The 26,473-nt window shown below is 45.9% G+C and overlaps 1 protein-coding gene across 3 annotated transcripts in view; it reads right to left on the minus strand.

Annotated features, from left to right (window-relative positions):
• CMKLR1 (chemerin chemokine-like receptor 1) overlaps window positions 1-26,473 on the minus strand; it is a 421,974-nt gene that overhangs the window by 118,550 nt on the left and 276,951 nt on the right. The window contains exon 3 of one of the 3 annotated variants that reach the window (XM_029571274.1): window positions 4,654-4,740. The exons of the other annotated variants lie outside the window; for them this stretch is intronic. The gene's annotated coding sequence lies outside the window, so the exon portion shown is untranslated. The remainder of the gene's footprint in view (window positions 1-4,653; window positions 4,741-26,473) is intronic. 3 annotated transcript variants of the gene reach the window in all.

A 26,473-nucleotide genomic window follows, 5' to 3' on the forward strand; every position in this document is an offset into this window, starting at 1 on the left:
AGCAGGACGTGAGCGGAGGGTTTTTCCACCAGTGGGGGTGGTGGCCTGGGGAACACAAAACCACACGTGGATAGAAAAACTGGGAGCCACATCCGCAGGTTCTCTATGACTGTGGTCAGTTTAAAAAAATAAAAAAGGGGGGGGGGGGGCGGGGGAACTATGCATGCAGTATTTTCTTTTTTTGGATACCAAGTTCCACAGCTGCAAAAATATCTGCAAATTTTGCAATTAACACGAGCTGCTTTGAAGACTGCCTCCCCCTCCTCCCACCCCCACCCCCCAAAAAAACAACCCTTCAGGTTAATTTGGAAGAGTCTCTCCCGTCAAGCGTGACTTACAACAGCAAGAGTTCAACATAAGCACGTTTGCCACTGACCAATATTAATGTTGAATATGGGTTATATTTAAGCATATTTTATCCTAACAGTATACCAAATATATGGTTCCACATTAGTAAGTAGTGTTATAAATCTCCTTAATGAAATAGCAACGTTGTAGCTTTCCTGTAACCACACTGAGATTTAATGGTCCCTTATGGCGCAGCATAAATCAAGTTTGCAACAAGCATAATAGCATATAGGAATTACATTTGAAGATTTTCTTGACACCTTGCTATAATTAACTAATTGCTTTTCAAAATAAATTTGTTCCATGTTTGTTGACAACGTGAGAAAACGTTCAATAAATACTTTGTTCCATGAGCGGTACTGCAGTGGTTTTCAACCTGGCGGTCGAGTAACCCCCCTAGCAGTCTAGTTTTCAGAGTAAATTGGTGTTGGCAGTATTGCCTTGACACGGGTTCTAGGATCTTAGTAGTCAGTGGTCGATCAGATGTTGTAGTGGACCAGGGAGTGAAAAATAATACTTACTCTGTGGCAGACGGGAAATAATTTTAAGCAACCACCTTCTGATGGCTCCAACTGGTCGGGTTTAATTGTCGAAGGAAAAGCATCTACAAAGTCCAGGCTACAGGAAACAGTGCATAATCCACTTCATGCATTCAGACAAGTTTTAGCAGCAGTAAAAAAAAAAAATATATCAAAAAGACATGCTACTCCTCAAGGACTTTCCAGGTGAAACTATTTCACCAATTTAACATTCAGATTCACAGGCACATCAGGGGTGTCGCCAGTGATGGGCTGAGTCCTCTCCACCATGTGCTGACTGGCTCAATTTGCTTGGGCATCCCAGACATTTTAAGGCATTCCAGCTGCATGAGAACAGCCACTCCACAACTGGCCTCAACGCTGCATGCTCCCAATGCACATGGCATGTACCAGGGTCTGCATGTATCCAGTAACTATTTTGTTCTCCTAGGTGATCACTGAGGGCAAAAGTAAACCGGCAGTGATTTGGAGAAACAAATAAGAAAAGTAAGACCCATCTAGTCTACCAAACTCTTAGCCAGATTCATCAAAATGCAATCATTTTCACATGAATAACACCCACGATAAGGAAAAGAGGCCCGCCTATTATAATTTTATCACTCCATGCATTAAAGTTATTGCACCCTATGATAACTTTATTTCACAAGCAGTGGAGAGAGACTTTATGAGGGTATCATAGTAGTCAACTATTTATAACACTATAGGAGGGTCATCTAGTAACTTGAGGTGAGGTTTTGGTGGAGATCTAGGGTTTTGGGGCCAGTTTTACATGCACAGTACACACCCGTGAAGATTTGACGTGATTTTGAGCGAGGAAAGTCACACAAAGATGAGATTTCTATAATGTTCTCTCACCCTAGCTTGATGGACTCTCTACCAGGGCACTCAAAATCACGTCAAATCTTCACAGGTGTGTACTGTGCTGTTCATGCGTCTCACTGTGCACGTTAAACTGGCCCCAAAACCCTACACCACCACCAAAACCTCACCTCGAGTCACTAGATGACCCTCCTATAGTGGTATATATAGATGACAATTATGTGTGTCACTCCAGAGGCGCTCTCTCTCTCTCTCTCTCAACAGAATTTGCGATAAATATCGTGAATTCCATTTCGCACAGCTTAACTTCAGGAGAAAGGTGTAGTTTTTTCCGGCAATAAAATGCACCTCATTTTCATAGATCCTTCCTCAATTCCTCCCCTTGAATAAATTCCAAAAATTTGCATTCGCATTGCGATAAATATCGCATGTGTAATGGCATTATCGTGGGCGTTAGGGCCCTAACGCCCACGATATCACATTTTGATAAATGTCCCTGTCTGTTTCCTTGCACAATGTCATGCCAGATCTTCCATTTATTGCAAGTCCATTGCTGACTTTTTTTTTTTAATAATTTGGACTGAGAGAGAAAAGAATTCTAATTTTATAAATCATTTGAAGCATTCCATCCTTCAAAACAGATTCCAAATAAGCTACACCCAGAAAGTGTTGATGCTTTGAACACTACAGTGTTAAACAATGCAGTGGTTATATTTACACATATCTGAATGTACACCAAAAACCAACCAGGGTTGGCAACACGTGTATTAAAAAGAATTCCTTGACAGTCTACCAGATGTTTACTGATAAAAACTGTATTATGTAAGGGGATCATCAGAGTTGCCCCTTACTGTTGACCAGTGTTTCCATGGACACCAGTAGATGAAGTTGTAGAAAGCAGATGTATAGTCTGACACATCAATGGGAGGTGTCTTTTCTGGATAGAGTGGGTTTAAATAACTCGTGAGCCCTTTGGCTCTGGGCTTTCCTGTTGGGGGTTCTCTCAAGGAGAAAGAGAGAGAGAGATCCTTCCTGTCTCCTGACCTGAGAGGGGGGGGGGGCTGGTGGACCCAAGGGTAGGGTTCCCAGGCCTTTAGGATAAGGGAGATTTGAACTGGGGGTCGAGACTGGGCTTCTGGGATATCTTAGGGAGCAGAGAAGGGGGTTAGTCCCAAACTCTTCATCTGTCAAACAGATTCTTCAGTGGTTTGGAGAAAGAGAGTTTTTCTGGGTGAGGAGTCAGAGGAGGGTCCTTTGTGAAGGGCACTTCCTGCCAGGGAGGGCAGATTTATCTGTGATTGTCTTCTGCAACTTTATTTCTGCACTGGGATTTGTTCCATTCCAAAGTGTAGCCCTTCGTATTTAGCAAACAGATTTCTTTCAGGACAGCTGCTTTGTGCTGCATGTTTTTTGTTTTGTTTTTTCTATAAGAAGCAGAAAGCCTCCACAGGAAGCTTTCAGACCTTGATAGATTAACTCTTTCTCCTCTGTTTTACCCCAGGTAGGTCAGAATGTCAGTAAATTTACTGATGGTTGGCATAAAAGCACAGCATATTCAAGCCGCAATTTCTGAATTATCATGAAGGCTGCTCACCCCGTAAAAATGTTTTTAGCAGTAATTTTGTTATGGGGTTGACAGTTGTATGGGGTAAGATGCATGGAGCGGCAGTTACTACTATAAGAAACTTGCTGGGCAGACTGGATGGACCATTTGGTCTTTTTCTGCCATCATTACTATGTTACCCCTCAAACCAATCAACAGATGCAACTACCTTCACATCTTCAGCTTCTATCCTTCGCATACAAAAAAGTCTATCATACATCCAAATCATAACGGTACCACTTTATGTTCTGACCCAAAAGACAGGGATAAACCCTTGAAAAACCCGAGATCTTCAGACAAAAAGGGTATAACCCTAAAATCCTCTCCCAAAAAACTGCATCTTCACTCAGCACCACTGATCCCTCTAAGCCGTGCACACAGGTCATGAACACTGCGCGCACTGAAAAACAGCGCGCACAAGAAATCCCAATATTATTTGCATTGTACTGGCTCGTAGCACACAAATTTGAACACAGCTTATAAAAAGTAGCACGAAGTAAAAGTTTTGCACACGTAGCCTTTCAAAAATTAGAAGGAACCTTGCTTAACACACCCTGAGGACATAACATAGAGCTAGAAAAACCATACAAGACCTACTGCTACTATTACTTGAAGATGAGAAATATTCTCCCCTTCCCCAGTTCTAGTTTCCTGCAAACCAGCTCATCTGAACAAAGCTAGTAAGAAACCAAGTTTCAAACAAACTCGAAAAAAGAAAATATTAAGATAAAACTCTGGCCCGCACCACACAGCAGACTGCTCCAATGTACTGCAGGACCCTGCAGTTGCCCACATGGAGAAGATGTTCAGCATAGGGGGATTGCATTCGTGCTCCTCTAGGAATGCAGTAGCCAGCACAGATTATCCCAGAATGCAGCCAACGTGGAGAGGGATGCCTCATCAGTAAATCAAGCCAGAAACGAAACGCTAGAGTAAACCTTGAGCACAAAGGTCACCCTTGTGCGGGGGAACAGTTTCTAGGAGCTTGCAAAGTTTGGGGGTCTAAACTACAGATGAAGCTTTATTTATTTATTTACTACTTTTTTATACCGACATTCATGATACAGATCATATCATATCGGTTTACAAGGAACCAGGGGTAGTAACAAGTACAAAGGGTTGCATATAGGGAAGAATAATTCAAGCTATTTGCAGCTCCTTTCCGGTGAGTGTCCTGAATACAAGGGTACATAGTGTCCCAGGGCCAATTACTCTCTCCTTCTCTTTCTCTGTTCACAGGCCTCGGGTGTTGGGGTCCTTTCTGGCGGGGGTGGGGGAATAATCCTTCAAGGCACACAAGAGGGAAACAGTCTCTCTGTCTCTTTCTCACACAGATGTACTCACAATTTGGATGTCCTGGCTTTGAAGGGGGTCACCTCTTATTCTCAAAGACACTGGACACATGTGGGGGGTCTTCCAACAAAGCTTTTGCTGCAACCGAAAATATGTTCAATCTGATCAGCACAACTCTCCAATTGATCGTCACAAAATTCAAAATGTGCTTCTAGTCTCGGTCCTGCTCCTCTGAGTGGGTCCCCTTCAGGTGGCAGGCACTCCCAGTGACAGAAGATGGCCTCCTGGTACTGGGAAGACCTGTCTCTTTCTCTGGTAATACACTGGACCTCTGGGCGATAAAAGTCCCATCAAAACAGAAAAAAAACAAAATCATTCTCCTTCTCATGGACAGGAATGGTGACAAAAAATCCCCCCCACCCCAATATAACAGGAACAAAATCTTCTCCAAAACTGCAACTTGCTTCTCTGCTGGTAAGATAATGGACACCCTTTGTAGTGCGGACAGGGAACCACAGCTCTTTTAACTGACCTCTTCCAGGCAGAGGGAAAAATCCTCCCAGAGGCAAGACCAGGCTCCATACAAAAATCAGACTCTCCCCACTCCTAAGACTGGTTTGGGTACTGGACCAGGGATCTGCCTCCTCCCCTGGTATCAGGCTAAGGGGCCTAACAACAGGGAAACTCCAAATCTTTCCCGCTTCTCCAAAATTCAACCCAAAATGCCACACCCATTTCCCACCAATCCGAGCAGTATCAGTGGAGGTGCCAACTAGTACCTCCTACCTCAGTCCTAACTTAGGGCTTAAGCTAGAGACAAAATAGATAGCGGGGACCGAGAGAGTCCCTACATATAGGAACACACGTCTGGGTTCCGTCCTAGTCTTGGAGTGACTGTGGACAATACTTTGAAATCCTCGGCTCTGAGTGCAGCAATGGTCAGAAATGTAAATAGAACATTAGGTATTATCAGGAAAGGAATGGAAAATAAAATGAAATGTTATAATATCTCCGTGTTGATCCATAGTGAGACTGCACTTTGTGTATTGGGTGCAGTTCTGGCCCCCCCATCTCAAAAAAGATCCAGGAGGTAGCGAGAAGGGTAACCAAAATGATAAAGGGGATTGAATGGCTTCCCAATAAGGAAAGGCTAAACGGGTTAGCGTTCTTCAGTCTGAAGAAGAGATGGCAGAGAGGAGATATGATTGAGGTCTACAAAACCTTGAGTAGGATGGAAAAAGTAAACCGGGAATGGCAATCTACTCTTTCAAATAAGTTACTAGAACGAGTCACTTCATGAAGCTATTAGGTAGCACATTTAAAACAAATCGGAGAAAGTGTTTTTTCATTCAGCACACAATTAAACTGTGAAATTCACTGAAAGCTTTTAGCACCGCTGGGTTTAAAAACAGTTTAAACAAGTTCCTGGAGGAAAACCACTATTAGCCATTTAGACTCGGGAACCAGGGATAAGCAGTGGCTTTACAAGCAAGAAGCTTGGGATCTATTCTTGGGATCCTGCCGGGTACTTGTGATCCAGATTGGCCACTGTCGGAGACAGGAAGCTGGACTTGAGGGAACTTTGGTCTGACCAGTATGCACTTTACATGTTCAGACTACTGCTTCAAGAACCTTATACTCGGATACTAAAATGGGACTTGAAAACTATGCAAGAATGTCAGACATTTACTATTATAGAAGACACTGATCTCGCCGTCCCATTTGGGAGCCAACGACCTGGCCGCAAATGAAGTCAGTAAAGTACCGAGCGCTATCCAGACTTTAGGGAACGAGCTCAGGCATCGGGCAAGGGAGAGGATCATTTTCAGGAGGTGTTGCCTGCTCAAGGCTCAGCTTGGTGTGGCTGCATTGTGCTCCCTGGGAGGCACGGGGGTAACCTGCACTGAGCAGAAGTTGCAACTCTAAAAGGGACGCAGCGGGATTGAGGGTTGGGCTCCTTGGGGGGATATGAACTACTTTGGACGCCTGAAATCACTGTCGGGCAGACTAGATGGGCCTTTTTAGTCATTACGTGCTGTCATTTACAATGTTACTATAAAATCTGAACATTCAAACCCTTTGAAACCATCAAAGAAATGTAATGGGGGCCTGATTTTCAAAAAGGCCAAATTTAGGAGCCTTACTCCCAAAAGTAAGCTGCATCTACCCCTTGAAAATTGTCCTCTAAGAACCCTAAAATTGACTGAAAATAGATGCCTAATATAGAAGCTCAGCTTTTTTTGAATAGCAGCCTCCTTACCCTTACCCATCCTCTTTATATTACAATCATTTAAAGCTCTGAAAAGGATTACCAGCGCACCGCCACTGGCCATTATCATCGGCAGCTCATGCTGCACCGTTCTGATGAAGGGAACAGAACTCTCACAGCAACGTTATCGTCACCTAGGGCCTGTTTGTCTGAAGGACCAATGCTGATAAGATGTTTCTATGCGATTTGCTGGCCAAGTCATAGCTAAAAAGGGGACTTAAAAGATGGGGAAAAAAATGTAGCTCTTCGGCATCCTCCAGACCACACAGGAAGAGCAATAGCGAGAGCAGGTAACCACAAGGCTGAGCAACTCTGCCCATTTCCTCCTTCCAGCTCTGGCAGCACGTGCCATGTGGGCTGGGCAGGATGCATTTTACTGGGTAAGCAAGTCACGCAGATGAACCTGCTTCCCAGACTGGGGTGTGCGCAGATACAGTGGGTCTGCTGACGATCTGTGGTGGATACCCTGAAGTTCGCCTACCAGGAGGGATGTTTCTTTGGTGACTTTCGTTGCTGGAGTCACTGGAAGGACGGCAGAAAGCTTCTCTCCCTTCCCAGACTTGATGGCATGTCCTCCATGGCTCACCCCAACCTCAGCTAGCCTATGTCAAAACAGGTCATTCAAAAAGGGGGAGAATCCCCCACCCCCCCAGGGGGTTGTGAGTGAAAGCTCATGGTAGCAGATTCCAGCCCTGGTTCCACCTGAGCTGGATTCCCAAAGAAACAAGAGGAAACTGCCAGGTCAGAAAAAAAAAAAGTCATTAGCAGGAAACTAGTGCTGTGCAGATACAAAAAAAACCCCTCACACACATATGATAATTGAAGTTTAGCATCACTGCCTCGCTACTCCACTAATTTATACGATAGGCAAATTTTGTGATGCTTACAACAGTTGAACTTCTAATAGCCAGGCTGTTTTTGTTTCTCCACTTGCAATGCCAATGGTTTCACCACTTTTGCTTGCTTGGCACACCACGTGAAAGGTGCCACAGGCTGGTGCCATTTGAAATCCATTTGGTTAGTGATTCCATACACAAGATCCGAGCAGAATCACTCGTGTACATGCAAAGGCTAATACAGCCACCCATAGAAATCTGGTATTATTGAGGATTTAGCACTGAATATTTAACAAATAGTTCTGCAGTATGGGAAATTATGTACAAGACACTTAGGGACCTTCATTTTTGGGTGTTTTTATTTCTCTCAGGAAGTTATTAGCATTTATGAGAACAAAATCAGGAGAAAATCAGTGGGAAGGGGAGGAACTCATTCGTTTTTCTAGGTAAATAGAATTTTTTGGATGAACAAAGCTAGGACAGTATACATTTTATATATATTCAAAATCATTCATTCAAGTAACACCGGTATGATTGGCATGACATTACAACCATACGCACCACGGCGAACATTAAGATCTCAAAATAAAGGACTATTGACTGTTCCTACATCACAGGGTACATATCTGACGCAAGTAAGAGAATGTGTCCATAGCAAGCCCAAAATGCTGGAATTGTTTACCTGAGATGTAACGTTTGATGCCAGATAGAAAGAGATTTAAATGTGAACTAAAAACAGGGCTATTCAAAAATGCATATAACCTAACTTAAAATCATCAGAATGCAGAGAACTACAATAATAAGAAAGACAAGGAAAATCAACTGAAGCATGAGGAACAAATTTAATGAGTGAATGTAAGCTCCTCAATGCAACGTACTGACTAATATGTGAAATCTGTTGTATTATATGTTCTGTACCTCTCACCTTATGTCCTAGATCTTTAGTTAATGTGTAATGGAACATTTCATTTGCTGCCTGTTGATGAATACGACCTCTATAACTCATCTTTATTTGTTGATACATAGCTATGAAGATTACTTTAGTAAACCACTGTGATCTTTACATGGAACGACGGTATATAAAATGTCCACATAAATAAACACACACACTAGGGGCTGTACCCGAGCTTGTGTCGCTTCCTAACCCCGCCAGTGAGCTCTCCACACTGGACTCCAGAAATGCAAGGAATGGCTGGGGCAGGGCAAGTGACTAAAGAAAGGAAGGGAGCAATAGAAGGTTTGAGCTCCCCCTCCTTTTTTCCTCTTGATTGAGTGTGTGCGGGTGTTAAGGGAACCCCCAAAAAAGAGGAAGTGATAATTACATGGCAACATCAAAAAGCGGGTTTTATGACTGTGTCTTGTACACGCTGCATTGGGGGTGGAGGAATGGGGCAGGTGTGTGTGGGTGGGGCGGCTGGCATTCAGTGGGGAAGGTATGGGGAAGGCTTGCAGAGGGGGTGAAGGTGGGGGGGTGTATATTTATATGGTGATATATGTTGTATGAGGTGTTGGGTTGGTGTCATGGGGGGGGTGCGATGTGCATGCATCTCCCCCCCCCCATCACGCTTCACGTTCTTCCCATATCCCTCCTCCTCCTCCCCACCTGGGTGGGAATGATGTGTATGAGTTGTAGATGTGAGTGGTCAATGAGTGGTTATCAGGAGATGAGTGGAGTGTGTGTGTGTTGGGGGAGGAACCTATCCCCATTTTCAGCTCTCGCTCCCCTCCCCTAGGTGAATGTGGAGGCGCAGGTACGTGTGCTCTCTACCACTGCGTTCCCCATTTCCTCCCTCCTGCTCTATGTGTGTGTGTGTGTGCAGGGGTGGGAATATGTATGTGTGATGTGGGGAGTGAGAGTGTGTGTGTTGGGGAATGGACCCTTTCCTTCTTGCAGTTTTCACAAACTCTCCCTCCATCTGTGTGTGTGGGCAGGAGGAGTAATAGTGTATGTTTTTGTTATGGGGATGGTGTGAGCGGTTTAGGTGTAAGTTGGGGGCTATGTGCATATCAAGGGAAGTGTTGTGTGTGTGTGTGCGCTCTCCCCCTCACATTCTCCACTTTCCCCAACCCACTCTCTCTTTACCCCTCTCCTCCCCCTGTGTATGTATGTGGGGGGCATATGGTGGGCTGCAGGTTATGTATATGTGTTACAGAATTTGTATGAGTAATCGGGCAGATTTTAAATGCCTTGCTCGCGTAAATCTGCCCGGATTTACGCAAGCAGGGCCCTCGCACACCTATTTTGCATAGACCGCTGGCGCACGCAGAGCCCCGGGACGCGCGTAAGTCCCGGGGTTTTTTTTAAGGGGGCGTGTTGGGGCGGGGTCGAATGACGCGGCGTTTCGGGGGCGGGACCGGGGGCGTGGTCGAGGCCTCTGGACCAGCCCCCGGGTCGGATGATGGCACACCAGCAGTCCACTGGCACGCGCAGATTTATGTCTGCTTCTAGCAGGCGTAAATCGAGGGACAAAGGTAAGGGGGGGTTTAGATAGGGCCGGGGGGGGGGGGGGGTGGGTTAGGTAGGGGAAGGGAGGGGAAGGGGAGGGGAGGGGAGGGCGAAAGAAAGTTCCCTCCGAGGCCGCTCCGATTTCGGAGCGGCCTCGGAGGGAACGGAGGCAGGCTGCGTGGCTCGGCGCACCCAGGCTGCCCAAAATTGGCAGCCTTGCGCACGCCGATCCAGGATTTTATAAGATACGCGCGGCTATGCGCATATCTTATAAAATCCAGCGTACTTTTGTTTGCGCCTGCTGCGCGAACAAAAGTACGCGATCGCGCTCTTTTTTAAAATCTACCCCAATGTGTAGGCGTGTGCATGTCGAGGATTGGCTGAGGGTGTTTGGGGTGTGGTGTGTGGGGGGTATCTAGGGTTGTTTGTGGGAGGGTTAGGGATTGACTGGTGGGAGTGACTGAGGGTGACTGGGTGTGGTTTATAGAGAAATGACTTGGGGAATAGGTGGGAGCTGTGTGCACTTTCCCCTCGCACTCTTTCTCCACGCTTCTCTTACCCCTCCTGTGTGGGCAGGGAAGTGTATATGTTGTGAGGCTGAAATACTGGCTGTGTGGCAGGGAGGAAGTGGTGTGGGATAAGTTGGGTGGGGAAAGATAATCCTCTCCTCTTTCACTGATGTGTGTGTAGCATTGGGGAGGTAAGGAATAGTGTATAGGGGAAAGGTGGAGGTTTGTGTGGGTGGGGGGAGAGAGGGGGAGTGAGTAGTTGAAATGGAGAGGGTATGTGGGGGAAGGGAAGTGTTGAGGTGTGCATGAGTTGGAGGGACAAGGTATGGGGTGAGGAGGGGGGTGTATCGTGGGAGATTTATTTTCTTCTACCCTCTGCAGCCCCCTTCCCTTCACTCCCTCTCCTCCAGTCCTCCTCCCACTGCCTCTCTCCTACTTCTACACCTTCAGTCCCCTTGCACTGCTCCTCCCCTCCCTCTGCCTCTTCCCTGCTGACCCCCTCCATCCCCCACTGCTCCCCTCTTCTAGCCCTGAGCTTCCTCACTCTCCCATTCTCCTCTTCTGACCCACCCCTCTCCCCCCAGTCCCTCCCCTTCCTGCAGCTGTTGGGACCTGGGAACCCCATCAGCCTTTCCCCTGCTCTGTCTCCTCTGCACTTTATCTTGCACTGGTGGGGCCTGGGAAACCCCACCTGCTCTTCTGCTGCTGTGCCTCCATTTGGGGGTTTTTTTTTTTTTTGGTTTGTTTCTTTTGTGTTGCTGGGGTTCTGGAAACTAGAGATGTGAATCGGGTGCCCGATCGTTTTCACAATCGGGTTCATCTGGCAGCCGTAAAATATCATGTTCCCACGGATCATCATATTTTTTTTTAGTAAAAAAATCGTTTTTCCGAATAGTGCGCACTAACGCGAGTTAGTGCGCACTACTGACAAGTTAGTGCGTATTACTAAACGGTTTAAAAGTAACATTTGAGGAAATGTTCGTTAGCTAGAGGTATCCACCTTGGAGACAGCCAATGGGAAAGTAGAACCATATATTTAACTGATTTATTGTAGTGCACACTAAATCGCAGTTAGTGCGCACTAACCCCGATTTAGTGCACGCTAAGCCGTGCATGCTTGGTGCTGTTCCCCACGGCCATTTTGCTACCAGATAGCACGCAGCCACGCACGGACAAAACTCAGACATGCAGTGCAAGCAAGCATTACCAAATTACCATTGCCTGCTCTTTAAATTTAACCACTGTAAGTATAATAAATAAGTACTAGTATTAGAAGCTTTTTTGTTTAGTTTTTCTATAGTAGGTTAATGTTTTGAAGCTCAGGTCGCAAGTTTCTTTATTAAATGTTTTGTTTCACTAAAGTAGCATATTAAATGAAGAGAAGTAATTAATTTCATTTTATGTAAAGTTTCTTTAGTTTAATACACAAAGTACTTCATTTTATTTTATGCTACTCTAGTGAAAAAAAAGAAGTTTAACACAGGAACTGCAAACTTGACCACAGTTTTCTCACCAATTTTATCTGCATGGCCCATCTGAACTTCTGAACAGACAGCTGTCCTTCAGGGACTGCCTGGCCCTTCACTTCCCCCTCCCCTCTCCCATATACCAGCCAGTGGATGGTGTGGGGGGGGGGGAGGGATGTGAAGGGGGAGACAGCCCCTGCATTCAGGTCTGATTGTCTGAAGAGAGCTGTCCTTCAGAGACAGGGACTGCCTGGCCCTTCACCCCCCCCCCCTCCCCTCTCCCATATACCAGCAGTGAATGGTGTGGGTATGGGGGGGGAGGGATATGAAGGGGGAGACAGCCCCTGCATTCAGGTCTGATTTTCTGAAGAGAGCTGTCCTTCAGAGACAGGGACTGCCTGGCCCTTCACCCCCCCCCCTCCCCTCTCCCATATACTAGCAGTGGATGGTGTGGGTGTGGGGGGGAGGGATGTGAAGGGGGAGACAGCCCCTGCATTCAGGTCTGATTTTCTGAAGAGAGCTGTCCTTCAGAGACAGGGACTGCCTGGCCCTTCACCCCCCCCCCCCTCCCCTCTCCCATATACTAGCAGTGGATGGTGTGGGTGTGGGGGGGAGGGATGTGAAGGGGGAGACAGCCCCTGCATTCAGGTCTGATTTTCTGAAGAGAGCTGTCCTTCAGAGACAGGGATTGCCTGGCCCTTCACTCCCCCCCCCCTCCCATCTCCCATATACCAGCAGTGAATGGTGTGGGTGTGGGGAGGGGAGGGATGTGAAGGGTGGGACACTTCAACCCTTTGCATTCTGAGCTTCTGAACATACTTTTTTTTCATCTTCTTTTTAATTTTCTCATTGTAGATGGATTGAGATAGGAAGTCAGATTCCGCCCAACCATCCTCCTCCAAGATGGAAGCCCTGCTTTAGTCGGGCTGATGTGGACCTACTAGCCCGGCTAATTCTCCTGGATCAGGACAATTTGTACATCCGCCCAGGCTGCAGACCTAACCTGCAAAGGGAGTCTGCAGCCTGGGTGTCCCTCCAGGAGGAATTTTAGCCAGCGAGCCTCTTACCCTCGTGAGATCGAAGATCTCAAGAAGAAAGGTGAGAGATAATAATGTTGGTCAATTATTATGTATATTTTAATTTGTATTTGAAAATTGAATAGGAGTATGTATTTGTAGTAGTAGCATAGAGTGAGTTATATAAAGTTATAAGTAGTAAGTAAAGTACAGTACTACTAATTTAAAATACATATATTTTAGTAGAACTGAAAATAGTAGTAGTGTACCACCCTTACACTACAGTAACTACTAGACTACAAAAGAAAGAAAGTTATCTGTGGTATTATTATTAGGGATGTGAATTGTTTTTTGACGATTTAAAATATCGTCCGATATATTTTAAATCGTCAAAAATCATTAGAGGCGCGATACAATAGGAATTCCTCCGATTTATCGTCAAAAATCGTAAATCGGGGGAGGGGGGAGGGGAAGGGGGAGGGCGGGAAAACCGGCACACTAAAACAACCCTAAAACCCACCCCGACCCTTTAAAATAAATCCCCCACCCTCCCGAACCCCCCCAAAATGTTTTAAATTACCTGGGGTCCAGTGGGGGGGGTCCCGGTGTGATCTTCCACTCTCGGGCCACGGCTGCATTAATAGAAATGGCGCCGGCGCTACCTTTGCCCTGTCATATGTCATATGACAGGGCAAAGGTAGCACCAGCGCCATTTTGGTTCCTGTCCCCCGACGTCACGAGCACAGGAGATCGCTCCTGGACCCCCGCTGGACCCCCAGGGACTTTTGGCCAGCTTGGGGGGGCCTCCTGACCCCCACAAGACTTGCCAAAAGTCCAGCGGGGGTCTGGGAGCGACCTCAAAATGGAAAAATGCAAAATGGCGCCAGTCGTATGGCCGTATTGCAAAATGGCGCCGGCCACATACGGCCATTTTGCCATTTTGCAATACGGCCATACAACCGGCGCCATTTTGCAATACGGCCCTAGTGCATGAGGTCACTCCCAGACCCCCGCTGGACTTTTGGCAAGTCTTGTGGAGGTCAGGAGGCCCCCCCAAGCTGGCCAAAAGTCCCTGGGGGTCCAGCGGGGGTCCGGGAGCGATCTCCTGCGCTCGTGAAGTCGGGGGACAGGAACCAAAATGGCACCGGCGCTACCTTTGCCCTGTCATATGACAGGGCAAAGGTATGCCATTTCTATTAACGCAGCCGTGGCCCGAGAGTGGAAGATCACAACGGGACCCCCCCACTGGACCCCAGGTAATTTAAAACATTTTGGGGGGGTTCGGGAGGGTGGGGGATTTATTTTAAAGGGTCGGGGTGGGTTTTAGGGTTGTTTTAGTGTGCCGGTTTTCCTGCCCTCCCCCTTCCCCTCCCCCCTCCCCCGATTTACGATTTTTGACGATAAATCGGAGGAATTCCTATTGTATCGCGCCTCTAACGATTTTTGACGATTTAAAATATATCGGACGATATTTTAAATCGCCAAAAAACGATTCACATCCCTAATAATAATACCACAGATAACTTTCTTTCTTTTGTAGTCTAGTAGTTACTGTAGTGTAAGGGTGGTACACTACTACTATTTTCAGTTCTTCTAAAATATATGTATTTTAAATTAGTAGTACAAGTAACCCGACTGGACATTTATTCGATTTCTGTAAATCACAGTAAAGTTTCTTTTGAACACCCACATCGTGACCTGCCTGTTTATACAGCACTAACATCACCAAAGGGGACAGTAACACCTCAGAGAGGATTCCCCTTCACTGCCTGGGCCTAAAAGGTTAAGCTTTTCCCCATAGAAGTCACTCCCTGGGTCTTAGCAGATTTGGGGAAGTGGCAAAAGAAGAAAGCCCCAAGAAAAATGATTTTGTGTGCCCTCTGGACTATAACAAAATCCGAAAAAAAAGATTACATCTAGATTTGTCAAAATTTTAAGCAGACTGGGATCCTAGAGCAAGTATCTCAGACTTTATGTAAAGGGCCCCAGAGCTTTCAAAATCATGATTAAGACTAGATGAAAATTCCCTCCTTCCTTCAGCATCTATTTTTTCTTCATGCTCTCTTCTTCCACTCAGTCATCTTCTCTCATTCCTTCTTCTTTTCCAGCATCTTACCTCCTTTGTCCCAATAGATCCTCTCTTCTCAGTGTAGGGATCCTGTTAGTCCCCTACTAGGATTTAGTTTGAAGAATATCCCATTAATGTGGGGAGCAATATAATAGCAATAGTGTGGGTGTAAAGCTTTCCCCACGTGGAAGCTGGCAAATGGTACGTTCCTCTGGTTCTTAGAGCATTGCCACCATCTTACTGTGTGGATTCTCGATTTTCCTTTGGAGAGGCAGCGTATCTTGGCTGTTCTCTCATTTACGTTATTGAATTGTTGCCTCCATGGAGCCTTTTGGTTGGGTGGGAGTTTCCTTCCTCTCTCCCAATCCATTTTGTATTCTTAAACTGATTTATTTAAGTTTGAAGAACCGTGTAACTTGGGACGCCATTAAGTTAATTTAATTTCTGTTCTACCATCATATGGGAGAGGTTCCCTGAGGTCATCAAGATCCAAGGAGAAGGATGACTTTCAGCCATCCTGGTAAGAAGGAGGAGAGAGAGAAGGAAAGGAATGGTATGGATCCACAGAAGATCCCAGGAACATTTACTGGAGATTTGGAGGAGAGGAGTTACAGGTGTCATCTTGATACTGCAAAGGAGAGGAGAAAGACTTGTACTGTTCAGGTACTGTGAGGACCCTAAGGAGTGTTAGAGAGAGCATGGAGAAGGTAGGAGATAAATGACTATGTGGTATGAATTCTGTTTTGATGTCACCTATATTGGGAGGGAAGCTATCAACTTGCCCTGTACCCATGGGAGGGAAGAAATTATCAACCTAAAAACTAAATCAATTGGCTTTAACATCTTAAATGTAAATAAGACTGCAAGAAATCTCTAACTTACTTAAAAGCACTTGTACCATCTAAAATGAATCAATCAGCTGTAAAGAACTTTATTTCATCATCCTACAACCTATCTGTAAAGTATTGTTGGAAACCTCTAATGCCTCCAGAGTGTTTCCTTGGTTAATGACTTTAACGCTTAATCATGCTGTGATCATCAGTGCAGTATACAAGAACTTTAAATTGGGAATTAAGAGTAGCAATGTGAAGGGCCTTGAAAGAGATATTTCTCTCTGCTCAAGGAACCCTGAAATTACATCTTTAACCAGCTGAGAATGAATTACTTGAACTGTAAACTGAGATACGACCTCTGGAACTGCTCTCCGAGTTTAGCCAACACGGGGGTTGCTCCAGTATTTCTCCTCTCCTTCCCAGCATCTCCCTTTTTTCACCCCTCCCAATGTTCTCCTCTCTTCTCCCCTCCTCAGCAGCAACTCCATTGGCAGCTCTAGCAATCCTCCCCAACGGCAATCTTCATGTGTTTGCTGGCCCGCTACGTTTTTGCTGCATGTACAGTCCAGTCACATTTCCTGTGCATGCCCTACTGTCAAGTCTTTTAGGGAGAAGAGGCTGGCAAGCATCATGGGTCTGCAAATGGTTTTGAAATCAAGGTGAAAATTTGTTTAAATCAGTTTTCACTTTTGCAAAAACCTGGGAATTTATCAGTCAAAATGGGTTTAGATTGATAATGAAGGACCCTAGAGATTCCACAGTGTGAGCTACTCCTACCTACAGTCTCAGTATCAACTGAGAAAGAGGAAATAGATGTGAGTGAAGATAAATGTACTGTTTCTAGAACAGTTCAGATGCAGAAATGTTTGATGTGTTGAAGAATCAAGGCTTTGAGTATTGTGGGATCGGTGATCCAGGAGCAGACAGCCAACTGTGCAGTTTGTTCTCAGCCATTACCAATGAGGAAAAATACATTGCGGACTGTGGTTCTTTACATTTACAAAGATGTTGAAACACATTTTTAATCCCCCCCCCCCCGTGAAAGACGCCTTTTGGCAATCTGCCAAGCTAGCAGCCGAGAGAGTATAAATGGGGGCCACTGACCCGGCTCACTGGCAGTGTGTGCTTGGCGAGGAGCGAGTTTGCTTGGGCTGACGGCTGGGGGCTGCCATATGCTTGCCTCCTTGGTGGGGAGATCAATCAGACCTACTGTAGTGCAACTGAGCACAGACTTGCTAACTGAGTTCTACTTTACCCGGGGTAAATAGAGAGAGAGAGAGAAAAATGGATAAGTGGGACCGCACACCTGCTCTGGTTTATTGCTCAAAGCTTCTCTGCTGCCGCTGCCACCACCACTACAGTGCTTTCCCCATCCAAGCCTGATCAGCAAGGAGTACAAATGTGCAACATCTCACTGCAGGGAGTGACTTCTCTCTAGGCCAGAAGGCCTGCCCCTTATTCCAGGGGCAGGCAAAGAACGGCACCCACTAGGCCTAAAGGAGGACTTAACTCTGAGAGGCAGGGATAGCGTGTTTTGTCTTGCAGCCTGGGCAGGCCTCCCAGTCCCGCCTCTTCCCTTCCCCTTTTCCAAACCGGCCTAAATGATAGCAAGAATCTTTTTTTTTTTTTTTAATATTTGTATGCTGCTCTATCTCTTGCACAAGGCGGCCAACAAAGTGATGCAACAAGTATGAATGATTCACAGTCACCACTCGAGAAAACCAACATTCCAGTGTCTGCTTTATTTTCTTTGTAATTAAAAAATGATCCTGTTGTCGTTTATTGCTGCTGCTTATTTCTATAGCACCGCTAGGCATGCACCATGCTGTACTAGACAGGCAAGCTCGGATTCCGTTGCAAACGTCAGCGCTACCACTGCAGCCACATTTACGCATTCGATTCCAGTGCTATTCCATCTGATGTAAACCTTAGATATGAGGAAGGCGGGATAACAGTGGAAAAACATTTACCAGTTCTAACATCCAAAAAACAAAAGGAGATGCTGCAGGTACTTTTCTGTAGATTAAAGAAAGCCTGAAGTCCTCAAATGAATAGTGCCAAAATGGTTTTTGCCAGTGATGTGAAAAGGGCATTACCATATGCTAACTTTGCAAAAGAATGGGAGCACTGAGCAGGTGAAAGCCTTTGGCAGTGACTAATATAGCATGAGGCAATCAGTGCGCGTGCTTTATCACACACCCAAAAGATCTGCAACAGCCACCCTTATGGCCCAAGCAGTGGCCTTCCATGAGAGAAATGTTTATTGGACTCCAACCATTCAAAGAGGCAACCTAGCTCATGACTGAGCTTTCAGCAACATCCTTCCTTTGGTTTGCTTCCTCGAGAGGTAAAAAAAAAAAAAAAAAAGGCTAAATACAAGAGTCTGAAGATTTTGATGAACAAAGAGGAGCATCTTCTCAATGCTTTAATGGATCCCAGATAGAAGGAGAAGATGAACAAGCTGAGGAGACAGGAAAGAGATGCGAGGGAACTCCTGATGGGGCAAGGTGCTCATTAATGCTTGCTAAGATGTTAGAGCTGAACCGAGGAGGACCAGCAAGGGGGCAGCTACAGCCACAAGAAGAAGTATGGAAAAGCCAAAATTCATCATCACCATCACTGCTGGATTGTACCAGGGGCAGCAGGGAACAATATTAATCACTGTCCGGTGGTAATCGTGATTGCAGTGGCACGTCACCGCAGAGCTTCTCCATGCTGAAGAACCTGTGCATGCATATATTATATGAGTCTCATCCAGAAATGACAACTTTTGGGGTACTAGGAAGTCAGGAGGCGGCTGTGGCTAGCACTCCTACACGCTACAGTAGAACCACAAAGCTAGCCATCAGCTGGGGTTCCTACCCGAGCACGTGTATGGTGCCACCAGCTCCCAATGAAGCCTCTACCATCTAGACATTTGCACATGCCATGGCTCTCCCTCTGTCTGCATAAATTGCAGAGCTGTAGCTTTCAGAAGTTTCCTTTCAGCTTGGACCCCTCTCTCGACTCTTCTGGGATGACGACTAAGTTTTGGGGTTCCAGGTGACAATTTACTGCGTGTGCCTTCAGAAAGTTGGTGGTGGTGTTGTGCGACACGGTGACTAGTGACTGTGCTGCACTCTCTCTCCCCTATGGATGACCTGGGAGCTCAGTTGCTGAGCTGTTGGTTCATAGGCCAGGTTAGTAGTAGACAGGTGCAGCTGCAACATTAACTTTTAAGGCACAGCGCAGACAGAGAACCAGAAATAGGCTGCTGGGGAAAACAAAAGATCTGCCGACTCCCAGCTGTAGTAGCTCTGCATATTATACAGCTGGAAATCACTGTTGGGTTATTCAAATTGTTTCCAAATGCAGTAGTTTAGCAAATCACTGCCCAGAGCTATTCACTCTATTTAGCAACTGTTCCAGTGCTCAGAAAATTAAGTTAAACAATATTTTGAATCTCCAAAGGACTGAATTATCCACTTACATGTGCGACTCAAAGAATTCCATGAAAGTAATTCACTTCTCCCAGCTTGTCAGACTCATAAACCACACGTTTGCAGTACTTCTCCTGCACAAGTATTAATACATATCGAACAACATTTAGACCTGGACTTTCTCCGACTGCTTTGAAAGCTGAATTCTGCCAAACACCCCAATGAGAGGGGTTAAGTAAATTGATTCCTCTGCCATCACCAGAAGCGCTTTCTGTATGCTATTTGCCAAATTAGTCTCTTGTGATTTATTTCCCTGGCAGCTAGATATAGTGTATTTAGGATTGTAAACTGTCAGTCCGGCTGATCCCAGTCCTGGTTTCCTCCCAGTGCAGGCATGAATTTGGGCTTTCCCCAAGGAAAAAAAAAAAAAAAAAAAAAGCAGGCCTGAAATCCCTGCAACCCAATGAGATCAGGCTGAGTAGACATGGAAACAGCAGCACTCCTATTCGTATTAGTGAATTTTTGGTTTAAAAATGTGTACAATAAGGCTTAAAATGCAACTTTGGAGGGGAGGGGATTCTATAAACACAGTGGAAGCAGAATCCTGAGGTCAGGAGTAAAACCAAAACTTTTGTTCTCAAGAAGATTACATTTTGAAGTGCTACGCAAAAGGATGGCATGCAGGACCCGAAACCTCGCTCCTACTGAAGGTGATTTTAGTATGCAGGCTGTAAGGATAAGTTTTACTGCTGCTTTATTTGCTCCGGCCAGTGATATTATGGTTTAGTCTTTAAAATAAAGGAGAACCACTAAAGCCATGCCCAGAAACCGAGAAAGGCTGCAGCTGATGGTATCTTCGGCGACTCTTCAGCACTTCTTCTCATGCAAAACCACCAAAGCCTGAGGGGAGCTTCCTTTCATCCTGGCCCAGCGTGAGGGAGGGCTTTCTAGGCCTGCCCAGGTTGTTTGCGCAGGCACATAGCTTATGGCAGAGGTCGCGTCCCTGCAGCATGCGAGCATGAGAGAACGCGTGCTCCCAGTCAGCGAAGACTTGGCAGGCACCTACTGGCCACAGCTCAGACCTACCTGCTGGGCTGACTGCATAACAGAACCTGTTTCCCTAAGTTGTGCCATTCTGGACCAGGCCGCGGCTCGGCCAAGTGTGCACACACAGCACTTGTGAAAACAGAGCTTGGGTTATCTCTGTAGAAATGTATTTCATGTTTGGCACTCTGGGTTGGAGGGAGAGTGTTCTTAATCTCAAAACTGAAACAGGACGGAAGAGAGAGAAAATGTTCACTCATTTGAAATCCTTAATTGGTAAGATTGAGTGATTACAGTACGTGTAATAGGATTTCACAGAACAATGCTTCTGCTTGGAGATGGTGGAACTAGCTTTGGAATAATTAAAGACCCCACTCCTTTGTCTTGGGCTGGATGACAAAAAGGCAAAATTCAGGACTAGAAAAGGCCATCGCTCTCCAGTTTGGATCTGGAATGAGCCTGAACCTTCCCAGTTTTACCTGCCTTGAAATAGACGTTCTATCAAAAAGTCAATAACATAAGAGAGCAGAGTTTGTCCTTCCAACTCATAAATGTTATATTGAAGCTTAAAAAAACAAAAAGCAGAAAGCACTGACTGCTAAGGTTAATAATGTTTCCAGTTTGATGCAACACCCCTTGAAAATGGAAAATGAGGACCGACATCTTCAACAGGATGTGGTTTTAACCGCCAGGATTCACAAGACCAGGTGGACTGTCACCGGAGAGCAGGGAAGTGGGGATTGTGTAAATGCCGGTGCCTCCTTCAAGGAGACGAAGGAAGAGGATACCTGTACCCAGGCAGCAGGGCCATAGCCAGCGGGTGCTGATGGTGCGGGGGCATTGGATGTATCTTTGAGATGGGTGTAGAATTTAGGGGAGGAAGATGCTTTCTCTGTTCAATTCTGTAGCTACTACAAGCACATTGGGGCTGATGTAATAAGGGGGCACTAATGTTAGCACAGGTTTTCACTCCTGTTTTAGTGAGCAATTTTCTGGCGAAAGTTAGCTCTGGTATGTAACATGGGTTTAACACCTAAAATGTACACTAAAACAGAAATAAAATCCAATGCTAAGATTAGCACAGATGTATGCAAATCCCATGTAAAAGCAGGCATTACTTATTCCTCTGCAATGCAGGGAGCTGCATTAAAGGGCAGACAGAACATAAGAACATGCCATACTGGGTCAGAACCAAGGGTCCAGCAAGCCCAATATCCTGTTCCAACAGTGGCCAATCCAGGCCATAAGAACCTGTCAAGTACCCAAACATTAGATAAATTACAAGCTACTATTGCTTATTAATTACCATAATAGCAGTTTATGGATTTAACCTCTAGGAACTTAACCAAACCTTTTTTAAACCCAGTTACACTAACTGCTGTAACCACATCCTCTGGCAAAGAATTCCAAAGCTTAACTATGTACTGAGTGAAAACAAAATTTTGTCAATTTGTTTTAAATGAGCTACTTGCTAACTTCATAGAGTGCCCCCCTGGTCCTCTATTATCTGAGAGAGTAAATAACTGATTTTACATTAACTTGTTCAAGTCCTTTCATGATTTTGTAGACTTCTATCATATCCCCACCTCAGTCATCTCTTCTCCAAACTGAACAGCTCTAACTTCTTTAGCTTTTCCTCATAGGGAAGCCGTTCCATGTCCCTTATCATTTTGGTTGCCCTTCTCTGCACTTTCTCCAGTGCAGCTATATCCTTTTTCAGAGACGGTGGCCAGAACTGCACACAGTATTCAAGGTATGGTCTCACCGTGGGGTGATACAGAGGCATTATGACATCCTCTGTTTTATTCGCCATTCCCTTCCTAATAATTCCTATCATTTTGTTTGCTTTTTTGATTGCCACAGCACACTGGGCCGACGATTTTAATGTATTATCCACTATGATGCCTAGATCTCTTTCCTGGGTGGCAATACCTAAGATAGAACCTAATATTGTATAATTATAGCATGGGTTATTTTTCCCTATATGCATCACTTTGCACTTGTCTATGTTAAATTTCATCTGCCATTTAGAAGCCCAATCTTCCAGTCGCACAAGGTCCTCCTGCAATTCATCACAATCCGCTTGAGATTTAACTACTCTGCAAATTTGATCACTCGTTGTACCTCTTTCCAAATCATTTATAAATATATTAAAAAGCACCAGTTCAAGTACAGATCCCTGAGGCACTCCACTGTTTACCTTTTCTACTGTGAAAACTAATCATTTACTCCTACTCTGTTTCCTGTCTTTTAACCAGCTTGCAATCCACAAAAAGACATCACCTCCTATCCCATAACTTTTTAGTTTTCTTAGAAGTCTCTCATGCTGGACTTTGTTAAACACCTTCTGAAAATCCAAATACAGCACATCTACTGGTTCACCTTTATCTACATTTTTATTCACCCCTTCAAAAAACTGTAGGAGATTTCTGAGGCAAGACTTCCCTTGGGTAAATCCATGTTGGCTGTGTCCCATTAAACCATGTCTATCTAAATGTTTTGTGATTTTATTCTTTATAACAGTTTCAATGATTTTTCCCAGCACTGAAGTCAGGCTCACCGGTTTATAGTTTCCCAGATCATCCCTGGATCCCTGTTTAAAAATAGGGGTTACATTGGCCATCTTCCAATCTTCAGGTAGATTGGATGATTTTAATGACAGGATACAAATTAATCGAAATAGGTCTGAAAATTCATTTTTTAGTTCTTTCAGAACCCTAGGGTGTATGCTATCCAGTCCAGATGATTTACTACTCTTCAGTTTGTCAATCAGGCCTACCACATCTTCCAGGTTCACCGTGATTTGGTTCAGGTGAACTGAATCATCACCCATTAAAACTTTCTCTCGACCTCAGGGCATTGACCAAGTTTCTCTTAAACGAAAAGTTCAAGATGTTCTCTCTGGTACACTGACACCTCTCCTCAGAAGAAGAGACTGGCTCTGCTCCCTCGATCTCAAGAAAGCTTACGCTCACATAGCAATTTTCCCCCGGCCACAGGAAATACCTCTGTTTTGAGGTGGGAAAGGCTCAGTATCAGTACAAGGTATTGCCTTTCAGGCTGGCTTCAGCCCTTCGTGTCTTCACCAAATGTCTAACAGTGGTGGTAGTGTACCTCCGACGTCATGCAATACACGTCTTCCTGTACCTAGACGACTGGTTGGTCAACAGCGTCTCCCACCCAGGGGACCTGAGTGCTCTGGCTTTAACTGTGCAGATGCTGCAAACTTTGGGGTTTGTAATCAACTACCCCAAGTCTCAACTCTGCTCGTCTCCTCAGCTGGACTTTATAGGGGACAGGCTGGACATGGTGCAGGCCAAAGCGTTTTTGCTCGCAAGCGGGCCCTTGCCCTCATCTCGCTGGCAACCTTTGTGTGCAGCAGCCGGCATGTGACTGCCCACCTCCTGCTCCACTTGTTAGGCCACATGGTGGCCTTGGTCCATGTTATCCCTCTTGCCTGGCTATTTTAAGGGCGGACTCCACAACCACTGACTGGTGGGGGAGGTGCTGCTTCTCGAAGCCCATGGCTGGTTACATCAAATAGGTGGCATCCATCTTCCTATTGACGGGGGAGATGAAAAACGGGTGCTCCCACATCCAAAGGAGGAGATCCTTGAAGATGTCGTGGATGGGAACTGCCACGATCTCCTTAGGAGCGTTGAGAAACTGGAGCACCTCTAGCATTTTGTGTCGTGCATCCTCCTCTGTAAGTAGTTGGAAGAGAATAGCCTTGGCCATGGCCCTGACAAAGCCTGCGAAGGACAGATCCTCCGAAGGGGACTGGCACCATTCCTCATGTGGGAAAGGCTTGGAGAGGGGTCGTCTGAGTAGTCAGAGAAAGACTCCATAGAATCGTCCGTCCCCCCCCAGGGGTCATAAGGCCCTTCCTCCTCACTGGGGCCAGCGCAACATGGATGAGGCCTATGGGGGATGTCAGCCCTGGGCTCCAACAGCTTCGGAGGTCGCGAGGGCACTGCGGGAATCGATGGTTCCCCTGGCATTGAGAGGACTGGGGCCACGGGAGGCCATTAGGGTCCCAGTAAAGGATTGGGGAACCAAGGCCTCGGGAACGCGTCACCGGCCACGTCTTCCTCGGAGGAGGACCCGATGATAGGGATCACTCCAGAGGGGAGCATCAGTGGCCGCTGGGGAACCGAAGGTCCCTCGGGCACAGACTGCATCAGTAGGGCGCCTAAGAGGACCTCCAGACACTCAAGCAGAAGTGCTATGATAGACGGCGGGGGCTCTGGCACCAGTATGTTGGCTGGTGGCATGGGCAGCTCGACACTCCGTAGAGCTCTGAGCGCTGCTGTCTGCATCCTGTGGTTGAACTCCTCCTGAAAGTCCGGGGAGGCCAGGACTAAGGGAGGGGGACAAGGTGTCACCAGCTCTTCCTCGGGTCTCTGAGGTGGCACGGTGCCCAGCACCGATATTTGTGGGGTACGCCTAGGATTCACAGGGACGGAGGATGGGGCCTCCGGCCTCCATTAGCTGGGGTCACTTCAATGGCAGTGTGGCTGCCGCTGGCACCGCACTAGAACTGGAGCCATGCGCCGATGGCAACCGGTGGTGATGCTTGCGGAATCTCCTACGGTGCTTGGCCTGGTCTTTCCCCGGCGATGAGGAGGCAGAGGATCTCGATGTCTGGGACACTGGTGAGATCATGGAGGATCAGTAACCATCCCCGTGATCCTTCGAAGAGGTGAAGAGAGGAGTAGCGAGAGAGAGCGTATCAAGGGGTTCCCTTCGACCCCTCAGTATCGATGACTCCCACACAGGTATGGATGGAGCCGAAAAGTTTCTCCATCTTATCAAGGCGCGCACAACGCCTTTTGGGGGGTCATCTGGTCACACAGCTGACACCCATGGACATCGTCCAAAGCCCCCAGGCAGAGGATACAAACCTCATGCAGATCCGTGATGGACATGGTCCACGGGCACTGGGGGCACCGTCGAAAGCCAGGCAACACCATAAAAGTTACATGACGCGCCGAGAGGTGAAGTTCCAGGAATTGACCGCAAAGCAGCGAAAAATACGATTTGAACCTACCACACCGAGGAGACACTGACCACGAAGGGGGACCTGAAAATGGAACCGGAAAAAAACACTTTAATTTTCAGAAAAAAACAAGAAAAGTTTAGAGCAACTGCAACTGAAGAGACTGAAGGGGGACCTTGTGTGGACGTGAGAATAGTGGCATGCCAGGCATGCTCAGTGTGCAGATCAAGGCTTCTAGAAACTTTGACAGAAGTTTTCCGTGCCTGGCTCCATCCGATAATGTCACCCACATGTGAGGACTAACATCCTGCTGTCCTAGGAGAACTATTTTTCTTGTTTTATTAAAGTTTACCTATTGAAAGTTAGAGCTAGAGCCATGGATTTACTTACTGTCCTTCTTCCAGTCATTAATTCAAATTTGATCATATTATGATCACTATTGCCAAGCGGCCCCACTCCCATTACCTCTCTTACCAAATCCTATGCTCCACTGAGAATTAGATCTAAAATTGTTCCCTCTCTCGTTGGTTCCTGAACCAATTGCTCCATAAAACTACCATTTATTCCATCCAGGAACTTTATCTCTCTCGAATGCCTTGATGTTTCACTTACCCAGTCAATATTGGGGTAATTGAAATCTGTAAACAAGGAGAGTCAGTACAGTAACCCAATCGGTAAACTGTGGAAAATAAGGGCAACTGAATTAATTTAAAATTATAGCCTAAGTGACGGTGTCATCAAGCCAGACGTTGTGATTTTAACCCAAAACCCAACCGGTCTTCTAATCATTCACCATCACTGTAAAAATTATATTTATTGACTGAAAAACATTTTTTTGTTTTTTTATTATTATTGAAATCTCCCATTATTACTGCACTACCAGTTTGGTTAGCTTCCCTAATTTTTCTTAGCATCTCACTGTCCTTCCCACCATCTTGGCCAAGTGGATGGTACTATATTCCTATC

Source organism: Rhinatrema bivittatum, chromosome 11, assembly GCF_901001135.1.
Source record: "Rhinatrema bivittatum chromosome 11, aRhiBiv1.1, whole genome shotgun sequence".
NCBI classification, from domain to species: domain Eukaryota; kingdom Metazoa; phylum Chordata; class Amphibia; order Gymnophiona; family Rhinatrematidae; genus Rhinatrema; species Rhinatrema bivittatum.